The 16,080-nt window shown below is 40.1% G+C and overlaps 1 protein-coding gene and 1 long non-coding RNA gene across 20 annotated transcripts in view; one reads left to right on the top strand and one right to left on the bottom strand.

Annotated features, from left to right (window-relative positions):
• Nucleotides 1-16,080, top strand: part of ROBO2 (roundabout guidance receptor 2) — a 1,433,919-nt gene that overhangs the window by 209,966 nt on the left and 1,207,873 nt on the right. The window lies entirely within an intron of this gene.
• LOC136312030 (uncharacterized) overlaps nucleotides 1-16,080 on the bottom strand; it is a 139,986-nt gene that overhangs the window by 111,360 nt on the left and 12,546 nt on the right. Inside the window, exon 2 of the long non-coding RNA XR_010726875.1 lies at nucleotides 11,911-12,003. This is a non-coding gene — a long non-coding RNA (uncharacterized lncRNA). The remainder of the gene's footprint in view (nucleotides 1-11,910; nucleotides 12,004-16,080) is intronic.

The raw sequence follows: 16,080 nt of genomic DNA on the forward strand, positions 1-16,080 counted from the left end.
GTGGTGGGCACAGAATGCAGTACACAGGTGAGGCATCATGGAATTAAACACCTGAATCCTATAAATCTTATTAATCAAAGTCCTCTGAACCAATTTAATTTTTAAAAAAAATTAAAAATGGAACTGCCTTATAACCTAGCAATTCCACTGCTGGGTATGTATCTGAAGAAATTCAAAACACAAATTTGAAAGAATACATGGCCCCCTGTGTTCACCACAGTGTTATTTATTTACAACAACCAAGATACGGAAGCGGCCCAAGTGCCCAGGAGTAGACAAGTGGATCGAAAAGCTGTGGACTATTACTCGGCCATGAGAAAGAATAAAATCCATCCTGTCATTTGTGACAGCATGGATGGATCTAGAGGGTGCAATGCTAAGTGAGATAAGTCAGTCCGAGAAAGACAAGTACCATGTGATTGCACTATGTGTGAAATCTAAAGTATAAAACAAACAAATAAAAATTGAAGCCGGCTCGTCGACACAGAGGACAGACTGCTGGTTGCTAGAGGGTAAAGGAGTTGAGTAGCTGGGTGATTAGGTGCAGGGATTAAGGAGGCAGATTGGTAGTTATAAAATTGTCACAAGAATGTAAATTACAGCATAGGGAATACAGTAAGTACTATTGTAATGACTACATATGAAGCCAGGGAGCTTCTGGAAATATTGGGGGACAACTTTGTAAAACTTATGATTGCCTACCCACTATGCTATACACCTGAAACAAATATAAAATTTTATTAAATATAAACTGTCATTGAAAAATAATATTTTAAAAAAAGACTCTTCCCGGTAGCCCACCCTGTCCTCAAAGTTCTTCTCTCACTTCCTCAACTTCAAGCTTTGCCTAAGATGCAATCAAATGTTTGAGAGCAAACTAGCAACATTCTCAATAGCAGCTGAGAACTGTCCTTCATTCAGCTGGGGTTGCAGCGAAGTCCACAGCTGTGTTTCATTAGAGTGTCCAGACAGTCTTCATTATCCTGACCAATATCTATTTGAAAAGTATTATTTGTGGCCCAACCTGTGGTGGCGCAGTGGGATAAAGCGTTGACCTAGAACACTGAGGTTGCCGGTTCGAAACCTTGGGCTTGCCTGGTCAAGGCACATATGGGAGTTGATGCTTCCTGCTCCTCCTCCCCCTTCTCTCTCTCTCTCTCTCTCTCTCCCCTCTCTCTAAAAATCAATAAATAAAATATTTAAAAATTTTTAAAAAGTATTATTTGCAAAAATAGTAGAAATTAAGATATTGACTATATTGTTGAAGAAATGTTATCACTGTCCTTTTCATCTCTATTATTAAAGAATCATACATGCTTGCTGTTGATGCCTGTGGAGGGTCCATTTAATCCTTTTGAAGACTTACTTCTTTTTCGGTCACCCTCGCATAAAGCTTTTCTTCTAAGTTGTCTGTTTCCCCTGTGATTTTTCTTCTCAGTTGTGTCAGCAAGCAGATCGATTCAAGGGTTCTTTATCCCTTCATGAAAGGAACATTTTAAAACTTGTGTTTGTTTATTACTAAGGAAACCCGGAGGATAGATGGCTAAGGGAATGGACTTCCCTTGTTCCCATTTCCTCGGGTTCCTCATAGCAACGACTCACTGATGACAGCAGATCAGCCCTCTGTCTGAAACACTGAAACACACCTGGGTCAGATATGGTGTTAGTGTTTTGCATTTTTTTTTATTTTGCCTAGGAAAGTGATAGGTATAAAAACACATAAATTTAAACCTAAATGCAACTTTTTATCTCTCTTCTCATTACTTGTTCATTCCTAACTTAATCAGAATTGCCACTGGGCTATTATTCCTTTCTCTCTGACCTTCTGTTCTACAATTATAAACATTTTTAAAAGCGAATCTACATTCTATGATACCGTCTATTTCTAACTTGGGATGCTTGCATAGTGGTTTTCATTAATTTGTGTCTAATTACAGTTCTTTTCTTTAATCCAATTTTAAATTTGGTTTCTTCAGACCTCATTTCCCCCTTCTGGGACATTCTGTTGCAAAGCAATCTTTGCAATTCAACACAATGTTTAGATAAAATGAGAAAAAAGATGCTTTAAGTTAATTTGATTTGTTTCCATCTCCTTGGGGCTAGTTCGACTTAAAGAAATTGGTGTATTTATATTTCCTTTGCTTCAAAAGTACCACCAAACAAAAAATAATAATGAACAACAACAAAAAAGAACCTGTAATACTTCTTTCAAAACAAAACTGGATACTGGGAATTTTACTCTTATCCAAGCAAATGTGTGCATATTGTTTGGGCTCTCATTTGCACATATTCGCACATAAAACCTAAGCTTTTTTCTTTTTGCTTCTTTATTTAATAATGGCTAAAAATATTTATTACACATCTGTGCTGCATCAGACGCTGTGTTATGTGTTAGAAATACAGCGAGAGGGAAACAAGTTTTATCTTTACCAACATTGAACGCTAGAAAAAATTAGCCCCTGCCTTTATCAAACATCCACTCCCTCCTCTTTTGCAATGAATACAATTTGTTCCAATTGTCACTGGTAGAAAAACTAAATTGTCTTCTAAGGAACAGGTGTAGTTTCTTGATTTTTCATTTACATTCAATTTCCCTTCAGTGTTAGTTACCGGTTTTAGATTGGCCGACGGCAGGCGGTACCAAGAACCACGCAGCTCTTGTGAAAAGTAAAACATGCATAGGCCCTGGCCGGTTGGTTCAGCGGTAGAGCCTCGGCCTGGCGTGCGGGGGACCCGGGTTCGATTCCTGGCCAGGGCACATAGGAGAAGCGCCCATTTGCTTCTCCACCCCCCCTCCTTCCTCTCTGTCTCTCTCTTCCCCTCCCGCAGCCAAGGCTCCATTGGAGCAAAGATGGCCCGGGTGCTGGGGATGGCTCCTTGGCCTCTGCCCCAGGCGCTAGAGTGGCTCTGGTCGCGACAGAGCGACGCCCGGGAGGGGCAGAGCATCGCCCCCTGGTGGGCAGAGCATCGCCCCTGGTGGGTGTGCCAGGTGGATCCCGGTGGGGCGCATGCAGGAGTCTGTCTGACTGTCTCTCCCCGTTTCCAGCTTCAGAAAAATACAAAAAAATAAATTAAATAAAACATGCATAAAGCTGCTATGAGAAGTTCAGAGGTGAGAAGCTAGATTGAGACACTGAGTAGACCGAAGTTGAGTTTTCCCTGCAATATATTTGCCGTGTGAACAGGATTCCGTACCTGTGAGTTAGAATTTTGTTCTATGACATTCACATGAAACGAGGAATAGATATTTTACCTTCTTGATGGGGGCCAATGACAAATGCTCCCTGGAAGGAATGTCTAAGTGGGTCTCCCTCAGCAAGGGGAGCTGGGAGGAGTTTCTCTCTCCGTTCTCCCGGATGCCTCTCTGTGGTTCTTCCTCCCATTCTGCCTCCACGCCCACGCCCATCACCGCTCAGACAAAGAGTGGCTCTAGGTGGCCGCAGAGGGAGTATCCTCATTTTTGTGAAAGCTTTAAAAAATTTCATTGACCTGTGGTGGTGCAGTGGATAAAGCGTCGACCTGGAAATGCTGAGGTCGCCTGTTCGAAACCCTGGGCTTGCCTGGTCAAGGCACACATGGGAGTTGATGCTTCCAGCTCCTCCCCCTTCTCTCTCACTGTCTCTCTCTCCTCTTTCTCTCTTTCTCCTCTCTAAAAAAAAAAAAAAAAAAAAATGAATAAATAAATAAAAAAAAATTAAAAAAAAAAATTTCATTAGCAAATCTGCATTTCAAAATGCATTCCAAAACACATTCCCATACTCAACTGTAGATTTCGTTCCATTTTTGAAGAGGCAGCAACAAAGCAATATCACATTTTCTCAGTGTGTCAGTGGACTGTGAACATGGCTCTCAATGCAGTTTTAAATTTCCCAGTATTCTCTTCTGAATTATTTTATTTATTTATTTTTTTGTCCTTTCTGCCAACCATTTTTTATTTTAGTGAAAAAAATCTCCAGATAATAATGAAAATCGCAGAAAATTATGACTAAATAAGCCCTGAGAGATCGTACTTTTCATTTCCTTCCTTTTAGAAATGGAATTGAGACTTAATTTTTTTATAATTTGACAGATAGCACAACTAAACAAAAACAGGATTTATAAGAAAAATAAATGTTAGTGGGAGAGCTTCCTAGACAGTATGGTATTCTGGAATAGTTTCCGAGTCCCTGCAGGGAACTAGGCAGATGGTTCATTGATTAATCTCCGAGTCAACTTCAGGTTTACTCTTTACTTTAAAGGGAAAAATAATTCAGCCATAAGAACAGATGAAACACTCCCATTTGTGACAACAGGCTGTAGTTTGAGACAATTCTAAGCGAAATAACTCAGACAGAAAGAGTCAAGGTTTCACTTGACCAGGCGGTGGTGCAGTAAATAGAGCATCGGACTGGGATGTGGAGGATGCAGGTTCAAAACCTTAGGTCGCTGGCGCCCTGGCCGGTTGGCTCAGCGGTAGAGCGTCGGCCTGGCGTGCGGGGGACCCGGGTTTGATTCCCGGCCAGGGCACATAGGAGAAGTGCCCATTTGCTTCTCCACCCCCCCCCCCTTCTTCTCTGTCTCTCACTTCCCCTCCCGCAGCCAAGGCTCCATTGGAGCAAAGATGGCCCGGGCGCTGGGGATGGCTCCTTGGCCTCTGCCCCAGGCATTAGAGTGGCTCTGGTCACGGCAGAGCGACGCCCCGGAGGGGCAGAGCATCGCCCCCTGGTGGGCAGAGCATCGCCCCTGGTGGGCGTGCTGGGTGGATCCCGGTCGGGCGCATGTGGGAGTCTGTCTGACTGTCTCTTCCCGTTTCGAGCTTCAGAAAAATACAAAACAAAAACAAAAACCTTAGGTCGCTGGCTTGAGTGCAGGCTCATCGGCTTGAGCGTGGGCTCACCAGCTCATACAAAGGGTCACTGGCTTCAGTGTGGGATCCTAAAAATGACTCTATGGTCTTTGGATTAAGGCCAAACGTCGCTGGCTTGAAGCCCAAGGTCGCAGGCTTGGGCCCAAGGTCGTTGGCTTGAGCTCAAGGTCTCTGGCTTGAGCAAGGGGTCACTCACTTTACTATAGCCCCCCAGTCAAGGCACATATGAGATAGCTATCAATGAACAACTAAGGTGCTGCAACGAAGAACACTGGGGAACAAGATTTTTGTTGCATCCACAGAAACACATGTTCTTACCTAATTCCAGTGTGCTGATCTCAAACCTGACATTAGTTTTTCTCTGTAAGCTACAGTTTCTTTGCAATTCAAGATTTTCAGTTTTCATCTTATTGTACAATTTTCAACATTTAGTTTAACATAATGAAGTAGAATGTCTTCTTGGGCATCATCTGTGTGAAAATATAATAATTTATATAATGTAGTAAATATACTTATACACTAAAATATATGATTGCATCAGAATTTGTCTACAATTTCAAAATAGAATATATTAAAACACTTATTTTAATCATAAAATTTGTGCAAAACTTATTTAAATTCTATTCAGGCAAAAATTTGTGTTTGTAGCTCTTGTGTTTGTGTGCTTGTCGAGGACAACCTCATTTGATGCCCCAACAGTAGTCTGCTCACCACTAACAGCTCCAAGATTTTCGGGAAATTTATCAAGATGACTATTCAGGAAGTGAATCTTAACGCTCATGTTATATCCAATGTTGCAGAAAGCTAACAGCATCTTTGAACTAGAAGTTCATAGTTTTCTGTTTTTTTTTTAATTTTTTTTTAATTTATTCATTTTAGAGAGGAGAGGGAGAGAGAGAGACAGAGAGAGAGAGGAGAGACAGAGAGAGAGAAGGGGGGAGGAGCTGGAAGCATCAATTCCCATATGTGCCTTGACCGGGCAAGCCCAGAGTTTTGAACTGGCAACCTCAGCATTTCCAGGTCGACGCTTTATCCACTGCGCCACCACAGGTCAGGCTTAGTTTTCTGCTTTTTTGTTGCCAAGGAAGTTCTTTGTAACTGCCACCAAAGACTGCCATGCTGCTTTCTCCTCCTTATTCATCTTCCTGGCAGATTCTTCATCACGTATGAGGGTTTGAATTTGAGGTCCATCGAATACACCTACTTTTATCTTCTCGAAAGACAAAGCAGGAAAAGCAGAAATAATACATTGAAAACATTCACTTTCTCTATTCGAAGCCTGAACAAACTGCTTTATTAAGCCAAGTTTGATGTGAAGTGGGGGAAAAGTGATCCTGCCTCGATTAACTACAGGTTCATTCACAATATTTTGCATCCCTACTTCCAGAGCTTCATATTTTGGCCACTCCTTCTGTGTCCAGTGATTCTCCCAAGCTCAGCTGTCCCACAAACACAGAAAGCAAGGATACTTCATGAAACATCTCTGTTGTCCTAGCAGGAAATCTACCATTTTAAGATCTACACAAATGATCCAGTTATGCTCCCCATACTTCAGAAAGTTGAGGATAATCTTTATGTCATTATAATCTTCTCTCAGATGAGTTGAATAACTAATTGGAACCGCTGCATAAACATTACCATTGTGTAGAACACATTTCAGACTCCATTTAGAGCTGTCAAGAAATAGCTACCATTCTGTTGGACTGTAAGTGGTAACACCTAGCTGGCCGAGAAGACTACTGATATCATGACAGTAAACAAAGTGTCTGTCTTCAGAAAAAAAGTTCACAAAAATTTATTCATGCTTCCTGAAATGGGATACTTTAGCTGACCAATGAAGTATATTTTTTTCTTGAAGCCTCGAGGCTAATAACTCAGCTGCTTTCTTTGATAGGCCCAAATCTCTTATTAAGTCATTCAATTCGGGTTGGCTAAACTGCTGAGGGGTTAATGACTGCTTGGCATCAGAAGAAGACCCTTCAGATTTTACAACTGTTTCCTCATGCATCTTATCAAAGTATACTTGATCACCATGTTCAATTTCTTCATCCTTAGAAGAAATAAAACCATTGAAAACTGGAACCGGGAGTGTCTCAGAGTGTGGGATAGGTCGTATTGCTGAAGGAATATTAGGATATGCAATCATATGCTGTTTTTTCTTGCCGATGTCCCTTGTATGGACCAGACAGAAATAACAGTCACTGCTGTGGTCCTTAGGTTCACGCCAAACCATGGGAATACCAAAAGACATTCCTTTGCATTTTCCTTTTGTCCAGTCATGAAGCATTTCCTCACAATTATGACACACAATACGAGGAGCCCAATTCTTGTCTTAATTGCCAAGGGGAACTTGAAAATGGGCAATATATGCACGTGTCACAAATGATGAAATATTGCGCCTTTGACATTGAAGTGTGTAACAGCCACATATATAACAGAAGGTGTCAGCACTATTCTTACATTTACACCTACTCGAGGAAGCCATGATTCAATCTTAAAACAAAATAAGAGGGTGTTTTCATCAGATAATAATTGTTTACATTTAAAAACAACAATTATGTAAAAGTGATGTTGTAAAATATTAATTGCCTTGTAGTTATGTTCAATCCAAGAGTCGTTGCCCTTTAACTCCAATTAAAAAACCAATGAATGCTATTAACTGTAACAAAAAAAATTAAAATTACATAAAAACTAAAGCATACACCAAAAGAAAGGATTTCAGATTTGGAATCAGAGATGCAGAAATATATAGAAACAGTTCTAAATCCTCATGCAACAGAAAATGAAAACAATTTGATCCCCAGTGAAATGTATACTTCTCATCTCTCTCTCTTTCTTTCTGTCCCTATCTGTCCCTATCTCTGACTCTCTGACTCTTTCTCTGTTTCTGCCCCCCCCCAAAAAAATTCAAGGTTTTACTCATATAAGGATTTCGCTCATATAAGGAATTAATACTGTAAGCAACACATAAGCAAACAAGAAAAATGAACAAACAAATACTCATAGGTGTAGACCACAGGATGGTAATTACCAGAGAATGGGGTTGGGGGATAGTAAAGGATCAAGGAAGTCAAATATATGGTGATGGAAGAAAATTTGACTTTGAATGGTGGGAACACAGTGCAATATACAAATGATGTATCAGAGTTGTACACTTGAAACCTATAGAATCTTATTAACCAATGTCACTCAATAACTTTAATTTAAAAGAAACCAAAGAGTATAGAAAGAGATGAGGAGATTTTGCATATATAAAAATCATAGATGAGAAATATAAAATTACTTTTCAGTATGATTATGTTTCTCTTTCACCTAGGCAGTATTAGATAAAAATAGTTTTATATGATGTTAGATATATACATACATATATATCATATATATGTACATTATATATTGTATTATCTAAAATAAAATATTCACACGATACAATGTTTATTGATTATGCAGGTAAATAAATAGATTTAAATGTTTTTATTGGTGTACATTACATATACATATGTATAAATTTGTAAAGTGAATGCACTTGCCCATTAGGTGAATACTATCTCATTCTAATGACATATTTGCCTATTTAGAAGTTTAGGTGGGGAAAATATGATTAGCAATAACAGTAAAAGAGAAAGTAAAGGAATGACAAAATAGTAAATGCTTACCGTAGGTCAGGCACTGAACTAAACTAGTGGCCATATATATATTATATATATACAATTAACTGAGAGGCAGAGACAGACTCCCACATGCACCCCAACCAGGATCCACCCAGCAAGCCCCTACCAGGCGATGTTCTGCCCATCTTGACTGCTGCTCCGTTGCTCAGCAACTGAGCTATTTTAGTTCCTGAGGTGAGCCAAGGAGCCATCCTCAGGACCCAGGGCCAACTTTGCTCAAACCATTGAACCATGGCTGCAGGAGGGGAAGAGAGAAAGATAGGAGGAGGGGTGGAAAAGCAGATGGTCGCTTCTTCTGTGTGCCCTGACCAGGAATCAAACATAAAACATCCACATGCCAGGCCAACGCTCTACCACTGAGGCAACTAACCAGGACCCTGATATATCTTAATTAACCTTTAAAGTAGCATTAATAGGTTGATATTTCTTTTTTTAAAAGATAAACAAAATTTAAGGCTTCAGAGAAGTTAAACGTCTCACTCAGGTCACATAGACAAGTAGTAGATTATGGATCCTTGCTAAAATCCAGTTGGTGGCAAAGACAAAACTAGCTAAAAGTAAAATAGTGTTTATTGTTCCTAAGCATTTTATATATATTAATCCATTTTATCATCTCAGAACCCAAAGGGGTTGATACTGTTCTAACTGTTTTATAGGTAGGAAAACTAAAGCTGCTAGAGACTTCCATGAATTGCTAAAATGCACCCAGGTGGTGAGTGACCCAGCAGGTGGCCTGGCTTCACCCTGCACTCAGCTCACTTATCTACACTGCCTTCCCTCCCGCGCCATGGCCAACCTTCTGAAAACACATCGGGCACAAAACATTAACAATCACCTATCTTGCTAAAATACAGAACCAAGAATGATGCTTACAAGGTTTTAAAACAATAGCTACATGTTATTTTGTCTTCCTACCATAGCAAATACCCTAAATGTTTGCCTGAAATAGGGGTAGTTTTATGAGGGGGATAGGAAAAGACCATGTTTACAGTTAGCATCACCTTTTAAGTTTAAATAATCTTCCATTTGTATTTTATAAAATATTGCTGACTCGTTTTGGAAAAGCCTGGTGTTTATCTTTTCTGATGTTCACCTTCTTTATCTTCTTTATCATTTTTTAATGTTCTTTTTTTTTAAGTGTGTGTGTGTGTGTGTGTGTGTGTGAGAGAGAGAGAGAGAGAGAGAGAGAGAGAGAGAGAGAATGGGACAGACAGGAAGGGATAGAGATGACAAGCATCAATTCTTCATTGCAGCTCCTTAGTTGTTCAGTGATTGCTTTCTCATATGTGCCTTGGCCCAGGACAAGGGGCTCCAGCTGAGCCAGTGACCCCATGCTCAAGCCAGCAATCTTGGAGTTTTGAACCTGGGTCCTTAGCATCCTAGGCAGATGGTCTATGCACTGCACCACTGCCTGGTCGAGCTTTTTCTTATGTATTTTATCACTCAAGGAAGTTTTATTTTGTTTCTACCTTGGAGAAGATACATTGACATAAGGCTTAGAATGCATTGAAATGATTTAATGTTAAATGGAATACATAGCACTGTATTTGTTATAAATTAGCAAGTAAGCTTCTGCAGTAGAAACCAGAGAGTACTGTTTTTTAAAATAATTTTGGAGGAAGACCTTCCAGAAGAGGCATAGAAGTTCCAACATAAACCCTGGTATATTTCCTATTTCTGTTCCAAGATGCCCGTTTGGAATTGACTCTCAATTTGTGCCTACCAGAAAGACTGAAAGTGGAAGGCAGGAAAAGCGAGAGGGGTGCTCCTTGCTGTTATACAACAATGCAGGTCTCTTTAAGAAGCTTCTCCTGAAGTTCCACATGATATTTTTTATTCATATGTTATTGCCCAGAAATTAGTCATCTGGCAGAACCTAGCTGTAAAAGGAGCCGTGAAATACAGCTAGTGCTCGACTTACGACCATGATTGGTTCCATCAGACCGGTCGTAATACGATTTGGTCATAAGTTGAGTAGGCTATATGTACAGCACTGTGAAATGACGTTATAAAACTCTTTAAGTCATATTTTATCATAATTTTCTTTCATTATAGTTATATATCATAATTTTCTTTGTTCATTTTATGCCATTTGTATCATCTCTATACCATTTTGTTTCTTATTTTTACATTTGTCAGGTTTAAGTAAAACACTGCATTACCAGTACAACTGGTTTAATATACATATTTGCAAAGACAATTTCCTCTTGGTAGACATCTTGGGAGGGGTTTGATGAAAAATATCCAAGACACAAAACACAAATTGCTGTACCGAATCTGGGATAACAGTTGAAATGGTGTATACGAAGATGGTAGTGCTGCCGGAAGCTGGTCTGCACGGTCATATGCCCCCCTGGGCAACGCTTGTGCTGCCAGATGCGGAGCAGTCGTGGCTAGTGATTGTGATTGTAAAATTGAATGGTCATAAGTTGCATAGGTCGTAAGTCGATCAATATTTGTACAGTCTTTTATCTAAGATTGTATGATGATTTGACATCTTCACATGTTCTATGTATTAGAAAAGCAAATATTTCCTATGGTTTTGGCATCAGTCCACAACTCATTTAAATAAATATCATGTTTGTTTAAAAATAAGCCAACACAGTATTTTTGTTATCCTGTTTTCTTAAATTCAAAAAAGGTCATATTGTCTTATAAAGTAACAAATAATAATAATAAACTTAACCTCCATAAAGCATGTTGTTGAGTAAACACTTACTGGGTATTTAGTTATAAACTAAAGTCAGCTCTTGTTCATCGGTATTGAAGATGAATAACGGTTTATCCTTCTCACAAAGGCTTACAATTTGATGAAGAACAATGACATAAATTTGCCATGTTACACAGTGTTAAATAGGTAGAAGTGTTAGCTATACAAAGAAGGAAGAATTCAGATGTAAGTCAAGGGTGGATATGGAAAGAAACTAGAAAAATCTCCCTGGAGAGGAAATTAGATCTGGACTCAGAATGTTGAGTAAGATTTCACTGTAAATCAAGGGGGAAAAAAGCAACCCAGAGATGTAATAGGTTTCCAAAGCTGTACTGCATATTCATTTGTTTAACATATGACAATAGTTTAATGTGTGAAAACATGGCATGAATGTATGGCCAAGATCCATTGGATCCAAGGATCTAGATCAAGGTCATCAAAATACAACCCATTGCTAAATCTGACCTTAAAGACATTTGAGTAGGTACAGAGTATGATCTGATTATTTTAAAATGTAGTATGGCAAAGCTCAAACTCCCTGGCTGCAACTATAAAACCAAAGGCAATAGAGAGATAAATATATTGCAGTTAGGAGATGAGCATCACAGAGCAGCTTGGCACCTCATAAGGCAGAAGCACCACTGTCACCTATATATTGTAAAAACAAAAAATGTCCCAGCTTTTACCTGTTTTCTCTTTTTTCTAGCAGGGGAGTTGTATGTTAGGATAGTAGAAACTGCCAAAATGGTGAATATGACCTCCTCCCCTTGTTAGAAGACCTATACGACAGAGACAGAAAGAGAAAGAGAAATAAGGAAGCAACCTGTAAATATGTGTTTCCATATAAGACTCGTTTTATCCCCTTAAAATTTCTATCTTAAGGTGTAGTAACTTTAATTGGGACCAGTCTTTCCCTTTTCCCAGCGTTCTGGTAACTGACACACTTGACAGTATCAGTACAAGTTGAACCGAGAAGGTTACAATAAGTAGGTCAGCCCAAAAGCATAAGAACAGTCTCAGAGGGCTGATTCAAACAGGGAGCCTTCATCCCTTGTAATCACAGTATAAATATACCTTTAAACCCCTCTTTGTCAGGTGACAACAAAAAAACCAAAAAAGGATTGCTTCTCTTTCTCTATGACAAGTTTGTTCTGATCAATTCTTTTTTTTTTTTTTTTTCATTTTTTCTGAAGCTGGAAACGGAGAGGCAGTCAGACAGACTCCCACATGCACCCGACCGGGATCCACCCGGCACGCCCACCAGGGGGCGATGTTCTGCTCCTCTGGGGCGTCGCTCTGTTGCATCCAGAGCCATTCTAGTGCCTGAGGCAGAGGCCACAGAGCCATCCCCAGCGCCCAGGCCATCTTTGCTCCAATGGAGCCTCGGCTGCGGGAGGGGAAGAGAGAGACAGAGAGGAAGGAGATGGGGAGGGGTGGAGAAGCAGATGGGCGCTTCTCCTCTGTGCCCTGGCCGGGAATCAAACCTGGGACTCCTGCACGCCAGGCTGACGCTCTACCGCTGAGCCAACCGGCCAGGGCCCTGATCAATTCTTGATGAACTGGACCATTGATCAGCAGTACATCTGAAGGATTTACGTTAATATAATAAATAATATTTACTATGCAAAAATTTTGACTTGAGTATCAGGATGCTCATAACTACCAAGTTTGATCACTGAAAGAATCCTGAAGTCATCGAATCCAACATCTCATTTACTCTGGAGGAGACCCAGGTCCAGATTGATAATGTGACCTAAATATTAGTCAATGCCTAATCTACTGTGAGACCTTGGGGATTCTAATCCACCCCAATCTCTGCTTTTATAAGTAAAACTAACAGAAATCAAACAATTCCACGCGAATTGTACATTACAGGATGCTAGCAGCCCGCATCTTTAAAATAAATAAATGCACTCAAATAGTAAGAAAGATCTTTTGAATTTTTGGCTCCAGTGTTCAGACGTAACTTTCAGATTTGGATGTGTGACTCCCCTCTATCATAGAGAAAACATTACATTCTGTCTTTTTCTCTTTCTTTATTTTCCTTTTTTTTTTTAAAAAAAAGGGAGACATGAATGGGGAAAGCAAGGCTTTAAAACAGACCCGAGTCCAAATTAGAAATCTTTTACTTAGCCACTCAGTATCCTGTTTAAGATAAGTTTCTCAAACTCTGCCAGCCTCACTTCCTTCATCAGAAAAATAGCAATAGTATACCTTCATATCTGGGGAAATTTTTGAGGGTTTTAATAAACTGCCTGTAGACATGCACTATGTTCAGTGGATAATAAATGCTGGAAAGATGGAAGCTTAATTTATGTATTTCTTTCCCTCTCTTCTTCTTCTGCATGTCTTCTTTGACATTGATCTTTAAAAACATCCAGTTTTTCTACATTTGCATCACTTCGTATAAGCTTATTACAAATATAGCACAAATCATCTTAAAACTTCTTATTTATCAAGCAGGAAAAATGATCCGTGTTTGTAAGCCCCTTGGCACTATTACCCGCTCTTACTTTATATCTGCTTCTGTATGGGGCTTTGCAGTGTGACCTACTTTGGCTGAAGCAGTCAGTTTGGTACCTAAAAGGAATCAACTTGATTTCCTCTTTTTTGAGAATATAAATTCCTCATATGAACTAAAGAAACTGACCTGTGTTGTCATAATTCAGACACAGCTGTGAGAATGGCATTTTACATTGTGGAGGATATGTATAAAAATGTGTCTCCCCCCCTGCATCCGGTCTGTCGATAGGTCCCTCCTCACCTCCATCAGTTGGTGTATACCCAGGGTATGTGACCCAGGGTATGTGAAGTCATTTCACTTTTGACCCAAGTACGACAGAGAGTAACTAGATCAGTAACTCTATTCTCACCAACTCATTGTTTGTATGCAAGGGACAAATGCAGTTTCTTTTTTTTTTTTTTTTTTTGTATTTTTCTGAAGCTGGAAACGGGGAGAGACAGTCAGACAGACTCCTGCATGCGCCCGACTGGGATCCACCCGGCACGCCCACCAGGGGTGACGCTCTGCCCACCAGGGGGCGATGCTCTGCCCCTCCGGGGCGTCGCTCTGCTGCGACCAGAGCCACTCTAGCACCTGGGGCAGAGGCCAAGGAGCCATCCCCAGCGCCCAGGCCATCTTTGCTCCAATGGAGCCTTGGCTGCGGGAGGGGAAGAGAGAGACAGAGAGGAAGGAGGGGGTGGGGTGGAGAAGCAAATGGGCGCTTCTCCTATGTGCCCTGGCCAGGAATCGAACCCGGGTCCCCCACATGCCAGGCCGATGCTCTACTGCTGAGCCAACCGGCCAGGGCGACAAATGCAGTTTCCCTTGTAGCTACCCAAAGCTTTGGGATTCTTCACACCACTGCTTGTTTTCTAACTCCCACTGTGGGTCCGCAAGCCTATCACTCTCTGTTTCTATTTAGTAAAATATGTCTGATCAGAGAGCAGAATCAAGGCAATATTTGTAAAACTTAAAATTAATTTGAAAAGTGAGATATCAGGTTTAGAAAGATAATCAGGTAACCTCTTTTCTTGTTCATAAAATAATTCTAAAAAATATGGAGAGTTATGCAGCATTATCCAGTGCAGGAGAAGAAAAAAAAAGTCACTGTGATACCAACAACCCAAAAGGAACGACATGTTTAGACAAAGGATGTACTTTTGTGGTAGAAGAACCAAGATTCTATTGAGTGCCCTGTTTCCATTTAGCTGGGACAATTCATTTACCTGTGCTACACTCGCTGTACTACCTATTCACGTAAGGAAAGCCAGTGCATTATAAGAATTTGTTATCCTATGATGTCTGTCTTTTGCCATTAATTGTTGTCTTCTCTTTTTATCCTGATACAAACTAAACTGAATAATTTTTAATGAAAATTACAGGTCAGATCCATTACTCTCCTCTCTCAGAAGATAGAAGTAAATCGGAGGGGCCCAATCTTAGGGTTTTTGGCGATATCTTTGTTTCTTTTATGTAATTATCAATTTATCTTTCTCTCTTCCTATTTTTTCCCTACCTTTCTTTCTCTCACTCTTTCTTTTCTTTTTCTTTTTTTTTTTTTCTCTTTATTTTGGATCTAGCCTACAGCTAGTATTACCAGTACAAAAGTATGGTCTTTCTTTATTACACAGAGGATGCACTTCAAGCACCCTAAGTTTTCTAGCCTCTACAGAACTCTAGGAGATAATAGTACAGGGGGTCCTCAGGTTATGACACAGTTCTCTTCCTATGACAGTGATGTAACCCGGATTTTGGTGTAAGTTGACACATCATAACTTAACACAAATGAAGCACTTGCACTTTTACCAGTCTGTAACGGCGTAGGTAAGCCCACTCCTTCCCTCAAAGGTCGCATTACTGCATATTCTTCTGCTGCCTGCACCCAGACTAGTGCACCCACGTAGTCCGTAGGTACGATGCTAACGGCGTAAGCCGGAACACTCACATCTCAGGTCTGAGCATCGTAAATGTGAAACATCATACGTCGAGACTGTCGTAACCCAAGGAACCCTTCCTTGTACACTAAATTCTACCATAATTGCATCCTGATAAGTATGTGTGAGAGATAACATTTCCAGAGAAGAAAGCAAAATGGTTAATAATTTTATTTCTAGAGATAACTTTTGATGGTTACCAATTATTAAAATCCATTGTTTAAATGATTTTTTCTTATTATTTTCTTCAATTTTTCTCTTTTCCCTGATAATTCTAATAATTGAACACTTCTTCATTCTCTGCCTTTTTCTTTTGTTCCTTCTGGGAATATCCTCTAAGGGTACCGAACTCTCATTTTAGGCATGAAGAAGCAGGCTCTGGCTGGGTGGCTGGGTAGCTGGGTAGCTCAGTTGGTTGG

The sequence above is a fragment of the Saccopteryx bilineata genome, chromosome 8, assembly GCF_036850765.1.
Source record: "Saccopteryx bilineata isolate mSacBil1 chromosome 8, mSacBil1_pri_phased_curated, whole genome shotgun sequence".
Taxonomy (NCBI): domain Eukaryota; kingdom Metazoa; phylum Chordata; class Mammalia; order Chiroptera; family Emballonuridae; genus Saccopteryx; species Saccopteryx bilineata.